Below are 14,903 nucleotides of genomic sequence, written 5' to 3' on the forward strand. Positions count from 1 at the left end.
GAAAATAAGATGTGTGGTTTTCTATTCCTCAGTTACTTCACTTAGAATAATGGTCTCCAATTTCATCCATAATATTGGTCCTTTTCATGGGTGAGTAGTATCTGTGGCATAAATGAGGTCTAGGGAACTCCAAGGCTACTGAGAGTAGGTGGGCTAGAGACATGGGTGACAGTGGATAATTGCTATTCTCTAGGCCCTCCCTGCTTCATGAGTGCAAGCTGCTTTGGCAGCTCTGGGTGGCACCTGCCAAGGTTGCTGGGACTCAGGGATGCAAGGACAGAAGAGGGAAAGAGCACACCCTTCTCTTCCTCCCATACCCAGGGTATATCTGCTAGGAAGAGAAGGAAACCAGGTGTGCCTGCTCCCCTGTTTTCAGATGGGTAGCCATCCATCTTCTGTCTGTACCCCTTTGAAATCCATCCTGAACCCCTGGGACTCCTTTGCAAAAACATCTTTTCTTTCTCCTCTTCTGTATTCACAGAGCAGTAATTTTGTCTCTATACTATGGGATACTTTCCTCAGATGTATCCTCCAAACTGAGAAAAGTTAAGTTTTCAAACCTTAAACTGGTTGGCTTAGGATTGGGCTCAGGGGAAGGGAACCCAGAAGCACAACTTGCTGGCCAAAGGGCCAAGTTTCTTTTTACCAGTGGGGTTTTTGGCCTCCCTCTCCTGTGCAAACTGGTAAAAGGCCTTGGGACTTTTGAGCTGTCCTGACACCTCCCCTTATTTTGATTCACTTCAATTTGTTTTGTATTGTTGGAGAAAGAGTTTCTCTCTTGTGGCCCAAGCTGGAGTGCAGTGGGAGATCTTGGCTCACCAACCTCCACTTCCCAGGTTCAAGAGATTCTCTTGCCTCAGGCTCCCTAGTAGCTGGGATTACAGGCACCTGCCACCATGCCCATGTAGTGTTTTGTATTTTTAGTATTTTTAGTAGAGACGGGGTTTCACTCTGTTGGCCAGGCTGGTCTCAAACTCCTGACTTCAGGCAACCCACCTGCCTCAGCCTCCAAAAAGTGCTGGGATTACAGGCGTGAGCCACCGCACCCAGCTCATTTTGTTTTGATACATGTTTTTTTTTTTTCCTTCATGCTTTGGCCATTCAGGGAATGTCCTTTTATTCTCTAACATTATACAAATCATAGTTTAATTTCTGCTGCTTGAGACAGAGACTATCTGCAGGGGTTTGAAAAAAAAAAGTGCTTTTGACATCTCCAAACCAAACCTCCACTTGGAGTCATGCATTCTTTGATAGTTAAAGTTAAATGAATGAATGAGTCCCGAGATGCTGCCTTTTCCTACACATTAGAAACTCAGAGTTGGAAAGAAGCATAACGATTGGGTAGTCAGTTCTCAATTCTTCTACAGCATCTAGTTTAGCTTGAACACCTTGAGTGATGGAGGATTCATTTTCCACAACAATCTGTTCCTTTGTCTTTTAGCACAGATGATTAGAACTTTCTTGTTTTCTTAAGCCACTTTCTGTTTTCCTTCAATAGATCCAAGTTGTCCTCAGTATGACCAATACAAGGTAAGTTGTATTACTCTTTCACATGACAACTGTTCTTTGGAGAAAGGGAAGGGAGACCCAGAGCTTGCCCTTGAAAAATCCACGTTGCGCCACAGTGATCAGAGAGTTCCAAATCTGAGAGCTTCCTATGTTGGACAAGGTAGTAGAATTGAGCACTGAGCTTCACAACCTTGGGTCCTGGGTTGGGTCTTCAGACATGTCACCTGAACCAGGTGGATGTGGTCATGTTCAGAGGTCTTACAGAGAAGAACAGGCCCCCCAATTTGAACTCTATTTGGAAGTGAGGTTATCTCCTCAGCCCCACTCAGGAAATTGGAGAGTATTGTCATTGCTCACTTTAGGCGCTTATGGTAACAAAACGGGACTAATGCTAGCAGGGTATCTGGATTTTCAACCCACTGTAGCAAGTCTGAGGCTCTCCCAAAAGCTTGTAGCTTACTGAGTAGAAGTCATTGACACAAATTCTCCATTTCTGAAGGTTCCAAAGGGGTGAGGCAGAGAAAGTGACATGAAAACAAGAGACTAAAATGAAAAAGTCAAGCTTTCCCAAGAGGGCATGGCCATTACCACCACTTCCATTTTATCGTGAACCTAAAACATTCTAATCAAATGGAAAGTGTGTCAGTGGAAATGACACTCTGTGGCACTATCCTGTTGTTAAGGTTACTTTAGAAATAGAATAATTTCACACAGATTAGTGGTATGTGTCCCTGAGGACTGTAAACTACAAACAGAAAACTTAACCTTTAGGATAATACTGTATTGCATTGTCATTTTACACAGTTAAATTTTCTTTTCTTTTCTTTTTTTTTTTTTTATTGCATTTTAGGTTTTGGGGTACATGTGAAAAACATGCGAGGTTGTTGCATAGGTGCACACGTGGCAGTATGATTTGCTGCCTACCTCCCCTTCACCTATATCTGGCATTTCTCCCCATGCTATCCCTCCCCAACTCCCCACCCCCCCGCTATCCCCCCTCCCCTCAACAGACCCCCATGTATAGTGCTCCCCTCCCTGTGTCCATGTGTTCTCCTTGTTCAACACCCGCCTATGAGTGAGAACATGTGGTGTTTGATTTTGTGTTCTTGTGTCAGTTTGCTGAGAATGATGTTTTCCAGGTTCATCCATGTCCCTACGAAGGATGTGAACTCCTCGTTTTTAATGGCTGCATAATATTCCATGGTGTATATGTGCAACATTTTTCCTGTCCAGTCTATCATAGATGGGCATTTGGGCTGGTTCCAGGTCTTTGCTATTGTAAACTGTGCTGCAATGAACATTCGTGTGCATGTGTCCTTATAGTAGAACGATTTATAATCCTTTGGATATATGCCCAGTAATGGGATTAATGGGTCAAATGGAATTTCTATTTCTAGGTCCTTGAGGAATCGCCACACTGTTTTCCACAGTGGTTGAACTAATTTACACTCCCACCAACAGTGTAAAAGTGTTCCTATTTCTCCACATCCTCTCCAGCATCTGTTGTCTCCAGATTTTTTAATGATCGCCATTCTAACTGGCGTGAGATGGTATCTCAATGTAGTTTTGATTTGCATTTCTCTAATGACCAGTGATGATGAGCATTTTTTCATATGTTTGTTGGCCTCATGTATGTCTTCTTTTGTAAAGTATCTGTTCATATCCTTCGCCCATTTTTGAATGGGCTTGTTTGTTTTTTTCTTGTAAATCTTTTTTAGTTCATTGTAAATTCTGGATATCAGCCCTTTGTCAGACGGGTCGGCTGCAAAAATTTTTTCCCATTCTGTTGTTTGCCGATTCACTCTATTGACTGTTTCTTTTGCCGTGCAAAAGCTGTGGAGTTTGATTAGGTCCCATTTGTCTATTTTGGCTTTTGTTGCCAATGCTTTTGGTGTTTTGGTCATAAAGTCCTTGCCTACGCCTATGTCCTGAATGGTTTTGCCTAGGTTTCCTTCTAGTGTTTTTATGGTGTTACGTCTTATGTTTAAGTCTTTAATCCATCTGGAGTCAATTTTAGTGTAAGGTGTCAGGAAGGGGTCCAGTTTCTGCTTTCTGCATATGGCTAGCCAGTTTTCCCAACACCACTTATTGAACAGGGAATCCTTTCCCCATTACTTGTTTTTTTCAGGTTTGTCAAAGATCGGGTGGTTGTAGATATGTTGTGTCGCCTCCGATGCCTCTGTTCTGTTCCATTGGTCTATATCTCTGTTTTGGTACCAGTACCATGCTGTTTTGATTACTGTAGCCTTGTAGTAGAGTTTGATGTCCGGTAGTGTGATGCCTCCCGCTTTGTTCTTTTTGCTTAGAATTGACTTGGCTATGCGGGCTCTCTTTTGGTTCCATATGAAGTTTAAGGTGGTTTTTTCCAGTTCTGTGAAGAAGGTCATTGGTAGCTTGATGGGGATAGTGTTGAATCTGTAAATTACTTTGGGCAGTATGGCCATTTTCACGATATTAATTCTTCCTAACCATGAACATGGAATGTTTCTCCATCTGTTTGTATCCTCTCTTATTTCGTTGAGCAGTGATTTGTAGTTCTCCTTGAAGAGGTCCTTTACGTTCCTTGTTAGTTGTATTCCTAGGTATTTTATTCTCTTTGTAGCAATTGTGAATGGCAGTTCGTTCTTGATTTGGCTCTCTTTAAGTCTGTTATTGGTGTATAGGAATGCTTGTGATTTTTGCACATTGATTTTGTATCCTGAGACTTTGCTGAAGTTGCTTATCAGTTTCAGGAGATTTTGGGCTGAGGTGATAGGGTCTTCTAGATATACAATCATGTCATCTGCAAATAGAGACAATTTGACTTCCTCCTTTCCTAATCGAATACCCTTTATTTCTTTTTCTTGCCTGATTGCTCTGGCTAGAACTTCCAGTACTATATTGAATAGGAGTGATGAGAGAGGGCATCCTTGTCTAGTGCCAGATTTCAAAGGGAATGCTTCCAGTTTTTGCCCATTCAGTATGATATTGGCTGTCGGTTTGTCATAAATAGCTTTTATTATTTTGAGATATGTTCCGTCAATACCTAGTTTATTGAGGGTTTTTAGCATAAAGGGCTGTTGAATTTTGTCGAAGGCCTTCTCTGCATCAATTGAGATAATCATGTGGTTTTTGTTTTTGGTTCTGTTTATGTGGTGAATTACATTTATAGACTTGCGTATATTGAACCAGCCTTGCATCCCCGGGATGAATCCTACTTGATCATGGTGGATAAGCTTTTTGATGTGTTGTTGTAATCAGCTTGCCAGTATTTTATTGAAGATTTTTGCATCTATGTTCATCATGGATATTGGCCTGTATTTTTTTTTTTCTTTTTTGCCAGAGACAGGCTGCTGTCCTGGGGGATGGACTTGAGGGTCTGGGGCAGGGGTGACCAGCTCCCATTTTTAAGGGAACCTGCTTTCTTTTCAGCCATACTTTCTCTAGGGCTGCAAAGCCAAACTCCTATCCAGTGACTAGTTGGGGGAACATGTAGGCATGGCGTTTATAGGTTGCTGCATTGCATCATTTCACAGTGGTCCTGTGTATTTAGAAAAACAGAACAAGCAAAACAGAACAACATCTCTCTAGTTAATAAGATGTACACTCCTAGAATGAGGATCATGGCCTTAAATGAAGCAGCATCCCCATGTGTGCCTACATGCACATGCACCTTTTTTTAATTTATAAATTTGCTACTTGTATTAACAGTTGTAAAAATAATTTTATATGAGTGGAATAATTAGTGATTTATTTAACTATAAAGGAGTTATTAAATACCAACTAAATACTTCTTCAACACAGTATATGTTAGTACCCAAAATATTTCTACAAAGTTATGACAAAAGATTTTGAAGGATAGTAATAGGATAGAGTCTCTTTCTCTCAGCCCTAGAGAAGACCGGGGGAAGGAGAAACTCCATGTGTGTATATGTGGTATGTAGTGTGCATGTGTGGTGTACACATGGTGTGTGGTGTGGTGTGTGGTGTATGTGATATCTGTGCATGGCTGTGGGAGTGTGTGAATGGGATGTGTGTATGATGTGTGTGTGTGATGCAGTATGTGTGCTGTGGTGTGTGCTGTGGTGTGTGCTGTGGTGTGTGGTGTGTGTGTGGTGTGGTGTGTGGTGTGTGGCGTGTGGCGTGTGGTGTGCGGTGTGGTATGTGGTGTGCGGTGTGGTGTGGTGTGTGGTGTGTGGTGTGCAGCGTGGTGTGTGGTGTGTGATGTAGTGTGTAGTGTACAGTGTGGTATGTGGTGTGCAGTGTGGTGTGGTGTGTGTGGTGTGTGGTGTGTGGTGTGTGGTGTGATGTGGTGTGTGGTGTGGTGTGGTTTGTGGCGTGGTGTGTGGCGTGGTGTGTGGCGTGGTGTGTGTGGTGTGTGGTGTAGTGTGTGGTGTGTGGTGTGGTGTGTGATGTGTAGTATGGTGTGTGATGTGTGGTGTGGTGTGCTGTGTGGTGTGTGGTATGCTGTGTGGCGTGGTATGTGGTGTTGTGTGTGATGTGGTGTGTGGTATGTGGTGTGGTGTGGGGTGTGGTGTGTGATGTGTGGTGTGTGTGATGTGGTGTGTGGTATGTGGTGTGTGTGGTGTGGGGTGTGGCGTGCGGTGTGGTGTGTGGTGTGGTGTGTGGTGTGTGGTGTGGTGTGTGATGTGTGGTGTGGTGTGCTGTGTGGTGTGTGGTGTGGTGTGTGGTGTGTGGTGTGTGTGGTGTGGTGTGTACTGTCAGGTGTGTGGTGTGGGGTGTGGTGTGGTGTGTGGTGTGGTTTGTGGTGTGGTGTGCAGCATGGTGTGTGGTGTGGTGTGCGGTTTGGTGTGCGGTGTGGTGTGCGATGTGGTGTGTGGTGTGTGGTGTGGTGTGTGGTGTGGTATGTGGTGTAGTGTGGTGTGTGTGGTGTGGTGTGTGTGGTGTGCGGTGTGGTGTGCAATGTGGTGTGCGGTGTGGTGTGTGGTGTGGTGTGATGTGTGTGGTGTGTGGTGTGGTGTGTGATGTGGTGTGTGGTGTGTGGTGTGGTGTGTACTGTGTGGTGTGTGGTGTGGGGTGTGGTGTGGTGTGTGGTGTGTGGTGTGTGGCGTGTGGTGTGGTGTGTGGTGTGTGGAGTGTGGTGTGTGGCATGGTGGGATGTGTGGTGTGTGGTGTGTGGTGTGTGGTGTGGTGTGTGGCGTGTGGCGTGTGGTGTGCGGTGTGGTATGTGGTGTGCGGTGTGGTGTGGTGTGTGGTGTGTGGTGTGCAGCGTGGTGTGTGGTGTGTGATGTAGTGTGTAGTGTACAGTGTGGTATGTGGTGTGCAGTGTGGTGTGGTGTGTGGCGTGGTGTGTGTGGTGTGTGGTGTGTGGTGTGTGGTGTGATGTGGTGTGTGGTGTGGTGTGTGGTTTGTGGCGTGGTGTGTGGCGTGGTGTGTGGCGTGGTGTGTGTGGTGTGTGGTGTAGTGTGTGGTGTGTGGTGTGGTGTGTGATGTGTAGTATGGTGTGTGATGTGTGGTGTGGTGTGCTGTGTGGTGTGTGGTATGCTGTGTGGCGTGGTATGTGGTGTTGTGTGTGATGTGGTGTGTGGTATGTGGTGTGGTGTGTGGTGTGGTGTGTGATGTGTGGTGTGTGTGATGTGGTGTGTGGTATGTGGTGTGTGTGGTGTGGGGTGTGGTGTGTGGTGTGGTGTGTGATGTGTGGTGTGGTGTGGTGTGTGGTGTGGTGTGTGGTGTGTGGTGTGTGTGGTGTGGTGTGTACTGTCAGGTGTGTGGTGTGGGGTGTGGTGTGGTGTGTGGTGTGGTTTGTGGTGTGGTGTGCAGCATGGTGTGTGGTGTGGTGTGCGGTTTGGTGTGCAGTGTGGTGTGCGATGTGGTGTGTGGTGTGTGGTGTGGTGTGTGGTGTGGTATGTGGTGTAGTGTGGTGTGTGTGGTGTGGTGTGTGTGGTGTGCGGTGTGGTGTGCGATGTGGTGTGCGGTGTGGTGTGTGGTGTGGTGTGATGTGTGTGGTGTGTGGTGTGGTGTGTGATGTGGTGTGTGGTGTGTGGTGTGGTGTGTACTGTGTGGTGTGTGGTGTGGGGTGTGGTGTGGTGTGTGGTGTGTGGCGTGTGGTGTGGTGTGTGGTGTGTGGAATGTGGTGTGTGGCATGGTGGGATGTGTGGTGTGTGGTGTGTGGTGTGGTGTGTGGTGATGGTGTGGTGTGTGGTGTGTGGCATGTGGCGTGTAGCATGATGTGGTTTGTGATGTGTGGTGTGGTGTGGTGTGTGGTGTGTGGTGTGGTATGCAGCGTGGTATGTGGTGTGGTGTGTGGTGTGGTGTGTGGTGTGGTGTGTAGTGTGTGGTGTGTGGTGTGGTGTGTAATGTGTGGTGTGGTGTGTGGTGTGGTGTGTCGTGTATGTGATATCTGTGCATGACTGTGAGAGTGTGTGAATGTTCAAGCGTCACCTAAAAGTGTCCTCTTATTTCCATTTTTGTTTTGATGAGTAACTCCCATCCTCATGCAACACGTGTTTCAGATATCTTTCTTAATGTCTGATCTTCTTCTTAGAGGAACCAACTGCTGAGTGACCCCCAACTCCGAACTCATCTCCTGACTAATATCCCCCAATCTAGAAGCCACTACAGCTGGAAATGTATCTATGACTACTACATAAAAGCAGTCAACAGTCGCTGGTCACTAACAGGAGCAGGGGGAGGGGGCATGAAGCTGACTATCAAGCCAACTGGCATCCTCAGTCTGCCTCACGCCAGCTGTGTTCCTTGGGCAGGTTAATCTCTCTTACCCACCTCAAAATATTGTTATGAAAAATGAGATGATGCATGTAATTATTGAAAAAGAGGCCCACACATAAAGTGCCCCAAGGAGGCAAGAGTCCTTCCCACTGAAAATAGTGGTCAGCAAAGAAAATGGGAATAAGGTGCCGTGGTGATAAAGGGAAGACCCAGATTCAATGAAAGCTTAGAGACAGTGCTAAAAACGCACATGCAATGGCCAAGGGGACAGAAAAAGTCACTACTCAGGGAACTGCCAAGTAGGAACTATGGAGAATCTTAATAGCCCTGCAGGGTAGGTCACCAAGTCCTTTGACATGGAGCCCACTCCAGGAACTTGGGGCCACTGTTCACCCTCAACCTGCATTCCCCACACACCTGCGCCTCGCCAGTGTGACCCACGCTTTGGTCTTCCTCCCTCTGCCACCTGCAGACTCCAACTGGCATTTTTTTCTGGTCCAACCTATTCATGCCTGATAATCTTATACATGGGTCTCAGGCATGAGCAAAAAAAGTTTACATAGAGAAATTCAAAGGATTCATGGAATTGGCTTCTAAAGATGTGAGGACCCAGGTTGTGCCATGCACTAGGGTATGGCAGCTCCCTCCTCCATCAGGAGAAGCTCCTCTCCTGTCCTAGGATCTATTTGCATGAGTGGCACATGGGTTTCTAGGCAAGAGCAGAAAAATAGAGATGCACAAATGAAGGCTAGATTGATTCTAGTTTACCCTGCAAGGACAAAGTAACTGCAAGTAAAAGCTGAGAGTTGCTTTCATGAGCAACGCTGTGGGGCTCCAAACATAGGTGGGCTGCCAGGGCCTGGATGAAAAAGTGGCACAGAAGGGGGCCCCACTTCTTCCTGGCACAGGGCCCACTTGGATTCAAGAAGACGGAAGCATATGCAATAGGGTGGAGCCCCTTGGGGAGCAATGCCATTTAGAGAGCTCCGGGAAGCAGCAGCCAGACAGAATTGGTGCTTTATAAAAGCGCAGGGAGGAGAGGGAGTGGAGGGGCCTCTCACAAGCAATAAGCAGAAGAAACTCAACACAGAGAACAGAACAGGAGAAAAGGGATGGGCCGATGGAGAGCGCACCTGACTTTCCCTAGGAACCCCAAGATGTCTAAGCACACATGGAAGGTGAGATCCTGCCTCCGCTAAGGAAATAAACAGTCACCAGCATTCAGATTATAAATACTGAAGCTGTTTTAGTGCCTGCTAATGGTCCTGGGGACCAGAGAGCACACACAAATGTGGGGTGAACACCTCACATTTCAGAGGGAAGAGGCTCCACTTTAGGCACTGAGCTGTGGTCCCAAGAACCAAGCCCCCTGCAGGAGGGACGGAACATTTATTTGACCAAGAGATCAGCTATAACCATACACAATGGCCCATTATCTAATGCCTAATGAGTAGCACAGATGACAAGAAGTTTGAAATTCAGAAAAGGTCAAGGTCAGTATGTGTTGAGGGCTCCAGGGAGGCATCTCAGAAAAAATTCGTTCTTTCCCTATTTATTTTTTTAGCTGTCATGATATTGATTAATTAAGATTTAATAGGAGTGATCTTAGCTTCCCGTTGCTACTACAACAAATTACCACAAAGTTAGTGGCTTGAAACAACGCACATTTATTATCTTACAGCTCTTTAGGCTAGAAGTCCAACATGGGTCATTGAACTAAAGCTGGAGTGCCTGCAGGGCTGAGCCTCTTTCCCGGAGGCTCTGGGGAAAATCTGTTTTCCTGCCTTTTCCAGCTTGAGGAGGCTGCCACAGCCCTTGGCTTATAATTGCTTCTCCGTCTGCAGCCATCAGCATGGCACCTCTCTGACCCTTATTCCATTTTCACATTTCCTGATCATAGGGACCATAGGCAAGAGGGGTTCCCAGCTTTTAGGGACTACGGGTTACATTGGGCCCACTTGGTAATTCAGGATAATCTCTCCTACCGAATTTTTTAAATGTTGTCACATCCGCAAAGTCCTTTTTGCTATATAAGGTAACACTTGCCCATTTCAGGAATTGGCATGGGGATCTTTGGTGGGGGAAGCATTCTATCACTTATCACAGAGCAGATATTTTCCAAGGTAAAGTAAAAAAGATAAAAGTCTCTACCACAAAACCATGTCCGTTTCTCCTCATGCAGTCTACATTCATGGCAGATTCCTAACCATGACATCACACCAGGGCTCACATTCAGTTTACGGTTGACTAAAATTGCAAGATTGTTTTATATGTTTAGGGCTAAGTCCCAAATAAACAATACTTATTTCAATGTTTTTTTTCTTGAAAGAAATTCCATTTTCAAGAACTAAAGTGTTCACATTATGATTGATTATTCAGTGTACCTGATATTCAATGAGGCTTCTGGGTTAGCACTCACAATCAAGAGAATCAGGTTTTCCTCTTACCAAACAAATACACATTTACCTGTGGCTCTCAGAAATGAGTTTTCACAAAAGACAATTTAGTTTTATTTAAAGAAGTTTGCCAGGCTCTTCTCATGGCTTATAATACACGTAAATAAAACCATGCTGCTTCCCGTGTTGATTAAATTCACTATCTAGGGAGTACCTCCCAAGAGTGGACCAGCCACTGCTCTGACCTATAGGAACACAGAGAGAAGTCAGAACTGCCCTTAAGAAGCTCAGAGGCCAGAATGGGTATGGTGGCTCACGCCTGTAATCCCAGCATTTTAGGAGGCCAAGATTGCTTGAGGCCAGGAGTTCAAGACCAGCCTGGGCAACATAGTAAGACCTCTTCCCTACAAAAAATACAAAAATTAGACTGGCATGCTGGTGTGCAATTGTAGTCCCAGCTACTTGGGAGGCTGAAGTGGGAAGACCACTTGAGCCCAGGAGGTCCAGGCTGCAGTGAGCTCTGATCATGCCACTGCACTGCAGCCTGGGTGATGGAGTGAGACCTCATTAAAAAAAAAAAAAAAAAAAAAAAAATCAGAGCCTTGTAGGGAGAGAGGATTATAGCCTTGGAAACTTGGGAGAATCTCTGATGCAAGATCCTATGGGAATTATAGGGGGACCAAGGGGACCACACACCACCCAGGTGAGAGGAAGACACAAAGGCCTTCACAAGGTGACAATCCAGGTTTAAAGTCAAGGATCAGGAACAGGCTTGGCAGGGAGTAGAAGGAGCAAAGACACGGAACTGTGAACGGTCTGTTCACGGAGGGTCTGTGGGATTAAGGGACTGGGGCTGGGGATTGAGAGGCCAGTGTACCTGATATTCAGTGAGGTACGAGCAAAGGTGGAAGCCAGGTCCCAAGGGGCTTCATGCCGTGACAAGGCAGGAAGTAGCAGGAATGACAACTGCACGCCTGGCTCTGATGGAAAGAAAGTAAATAAGGCTCTGCAGTCCAAGGGAAGCTCTGGAGGGGCCCCAGAGCACCAGGGGGGAGAAGGCATCATCTTTGATGGTGCAGGGTCTGCAGCTGGCACCATTTTTGCAGCCTCTGGCCAGGCCTCTGCTTTCCCCTGGGTTTCCATCTCCTCTGGTGAACAGGTGCCACCAACTCCTCCTCCTTATCACCGCATGGTATAAAAACCCAGTGAACTGCAGCTCATGAGAGCCCTGGGACTAGTTCCAACTGCCTTAACAAGAGCGAGGGAAGCTCATTGCTGGGAACACTCAGCGCCAGACCAACGTGTTCTGGGCAGTCTCAAGCAAACAAACAACCCGCTTAATAACCATTCACTCCGAACTGTATCCAAGAGTGCCCAGCCACCTCTCTCTAGGTAGAAACCAAATCTAGCTGATTTATTTTAAGTGAGAGTAACACAAGTCATCACTAAATATGGAGAAGTACGGATTTAAGCTTTAAGAATTGATGAAAGGAAAAAATGGCTAATGTGCCCAAACCACAATCCAAACAAGGCTTTGTCCTTGAACAATCATAATTCAGGATCATCGTCTCCGGGCCTGATAGTGAAAGGGAGACTTTATCCAGCTCCTTCTCTAAATAATAAAAATTGATTTTTGACTGAGGCCAATCTATTGTTCCAGATCATTAACTTCAGAGAATAAATCATTTTCTAGGGTTTGCTGTTTCAGGCAGCCGGCAGCGCAGAACTGAAAGCTGCCGTCCGCTGGAAGGAGACTGGGGAGGACAAAGCAGCCTCCCTTTTCCGATTCTGTGGGCTTCTTTCAGGTATCTTGAGTTTTAGCTAGAACTGAATGCTTAAGCCTTCTCATCATGAGGCCTGAATTTCAGCTTTTCTTTCCAGAATGCCTTCTACCCACCCCTGTGGGTCAGCCTGAGGACATTAAGGATGAAGCTGACCCCAGCAGCAGCTGATTCATGGGGCCCAGGACATGCTAACTCCACCTTGAGATCAGAGCAGGGAAATGGTGGAAAATAAGAAGTAGCACTGTTAGTTTCCCTCTCTGCCCTCATCTTCTTCAAAATGTCCGTTTCTGCTAATGAAGCAGCTCTCCCTGGTTCCCCACCCTTGTATAGGTGTGGCTTCCTCCACGGAAGAGAGGATGGTCTTGCAGGTCACCTCTTCTGCCTTCTAGCCAAGGGCACTGGGGTTGACAGTCCCTGTGGCTGTGGCGGGGAGACCTGAGGTATGCACTTTCCCTCCAGGTCCTCATTGGCTTCCTTTGCGTAAGTGGGCAGGGGGTATTAATGGCCTTGGCCCCTGAAATCTTCAGGGGAGATCACTGTTGGCTCCACAGGCCTGTGGCCTCTCAGCCACCTTCCCTACACCTGCACAGCCGATAGGGAACCAGGAAAAGTGTCTCAAGCTCTTTCTCTGTTTAAGCATCCTATGCTGCCAGTTGTCCCAATGCCATCACCAGCCTAGGGCCAGAGGCCACCCAGGTCCAGAGGTTAACCAGGACTGGAGACGCAAGTCCCTGTACTGTAGGCATCTCCTGAAGCAGCCCCATGCCCCTGTCTTCTCGGCCCCAATCCCATGATCACCACTGATTAGGACAAGGAGTCCGGGGCTGAGTTCCTCAGGACCAGAGGGAGGAGTTTCCTGATATCCTTCCATCTTCATACCATACCCCTTCCCACCTGGAGGAACAAAACACTCCTGCCTCTCTTCTTCCTTCTGGTCCACCTGTTGGATGCCCTTGTCCTAGAAACCCACACTCATTCCCTGGACCTCTGAGTGTTGTGGTCCAGGCCTAGAGTCAGACTCAGTGCAAAGAGAAAAGCTTCTTTAGCCTAAGGGAAGTGGTTGGGTTTGAGTCGCTTTCTACTATTGATAGTGATTTTTAATGAATGCAGGACTGGACAAGAAGTTCTAGGAGCCTCCTCCTTCTGAGACACCCGGGATGAGGGGGCTGGCAGGAGGGGTTCCACCTTGGATTCCATCTGTCCAGGGCTTCCCAGGGCAGAGGAGGGACTCTGCTGGTCTGCTGCACACATCCCTTCTCAAGTGAGTAGGAAAGCCAGAAGACCTGGCACCAGGCCAGCAGGAACAGAGGTGCCAGGCCTCAGTGAGGGCCAGCCTCTCTCAGTCACTAAACTGCAGTGGCTGGGCCCTGGGGTTGGTTAGGCATCCTGATGTGAGATCTGAAACCCTGGATGCTCAGAGCCACCATCTCCTTGCATTTTGTTCCCTGCAGAGGGGATTCTCCCAGACACCAGGTCCTGGAAGGGGGATAGACACTGCCCACCTGCCCAATCCTCTCTGTCCAGATCTGTTCCTCAGGCGCCAAGCCACCCACCACAGCGCCACTGCCTGCTCCATTATCACAGCCCCTGCTGCAGTCACAGCTTCAGGCACTTCCTGCTGGGCAAAGAGGAAAGTGGAGCAGGAGCCATCTACGGCAAACCCAGCCCCTGATGAGGACCATCTTTTTGGACACTGTCATTAGAAAGTCCATTTCTTCTGCCCACTGGGTCAGAACTCACTCCTGTTGCCAGTCGCAGCCACCAAGAAGTGCTCCCCACACCCCTAACTCCAGGGCCTCCCACTCCCCATGAGGCCCCAGCAAGTCATTCCTGGGCCTCTGTTATTTGTCCATTGGCATAGGCCTACTCCTTCGTCACAACCCCACGGCCCTGTCTTCCCCTACTGGGGCTCGACTTTTCCTTTTTGTGGCTACACTGTTGCTGGGTAGGTTAAATTTATTTCTGCAAATCCCAGAGGCTAGTCCTGGGAGAGGCAAGAGGAGGGACAGTCAGTGAGCAGGACAGCTGCAGCCAATGAACCTGCTGAGCAGGGGCTGCAGGGAAGGTGGGGGGAGCAGAGACACTGGGTCCCTCCACGTCGGCTACAAGGGTCACGAGCTGCTTTCCTGCAAATGCATCTCCTTCTGGGATTGAGTGTCCTTTGATTGAATTTAACATCTGATTCTGAAATGCGTTATCATATGTAAAGCCATCTTTAACAATATCATACCGTAATCTTCAAAATTTAATAAGGCCTCCAGAGATAATCAATAATTCGTAACCTAACTTCAAAAGGAAAACGCAGTAGTATAATGTCTTAGATACTAAAAGACTGCTGCTGCTGCTCCCAGGCATCCTGTCCCATGACCTTTTCACCACCTTTCAGGGACCCTTGGCTTCTCCCAGCACCACCCTGCAGGGAGGAGGAAAGGAAGAGTCAAACCAGAAAAAAGAGCTCAATTCTTACCTTTCAGCACAATTCCAAGAGCTGGGTGCTTAAAAGAGGACTGGTTTTCCCTTGAGTTTCAAAGGATTTATTTGAGTT

The sequence above is a fragment of the Aotus nancymaae genome, unplaced genomic scaffold (genome assembly GCF_030222135.1).
Source record: "Aotus nancymaae isolate 86718 unplaced genomic scaffold, 86718_ANA_hifiasm-v0.15.2.pri h1tg000010l, whole genome shotgun sequence".
Lineage (NCBI taxonomy): Eukaryota > Metazoa > Chordata > Mammalia > Primates > Aotidae > Aotus > Aotus nancymaae.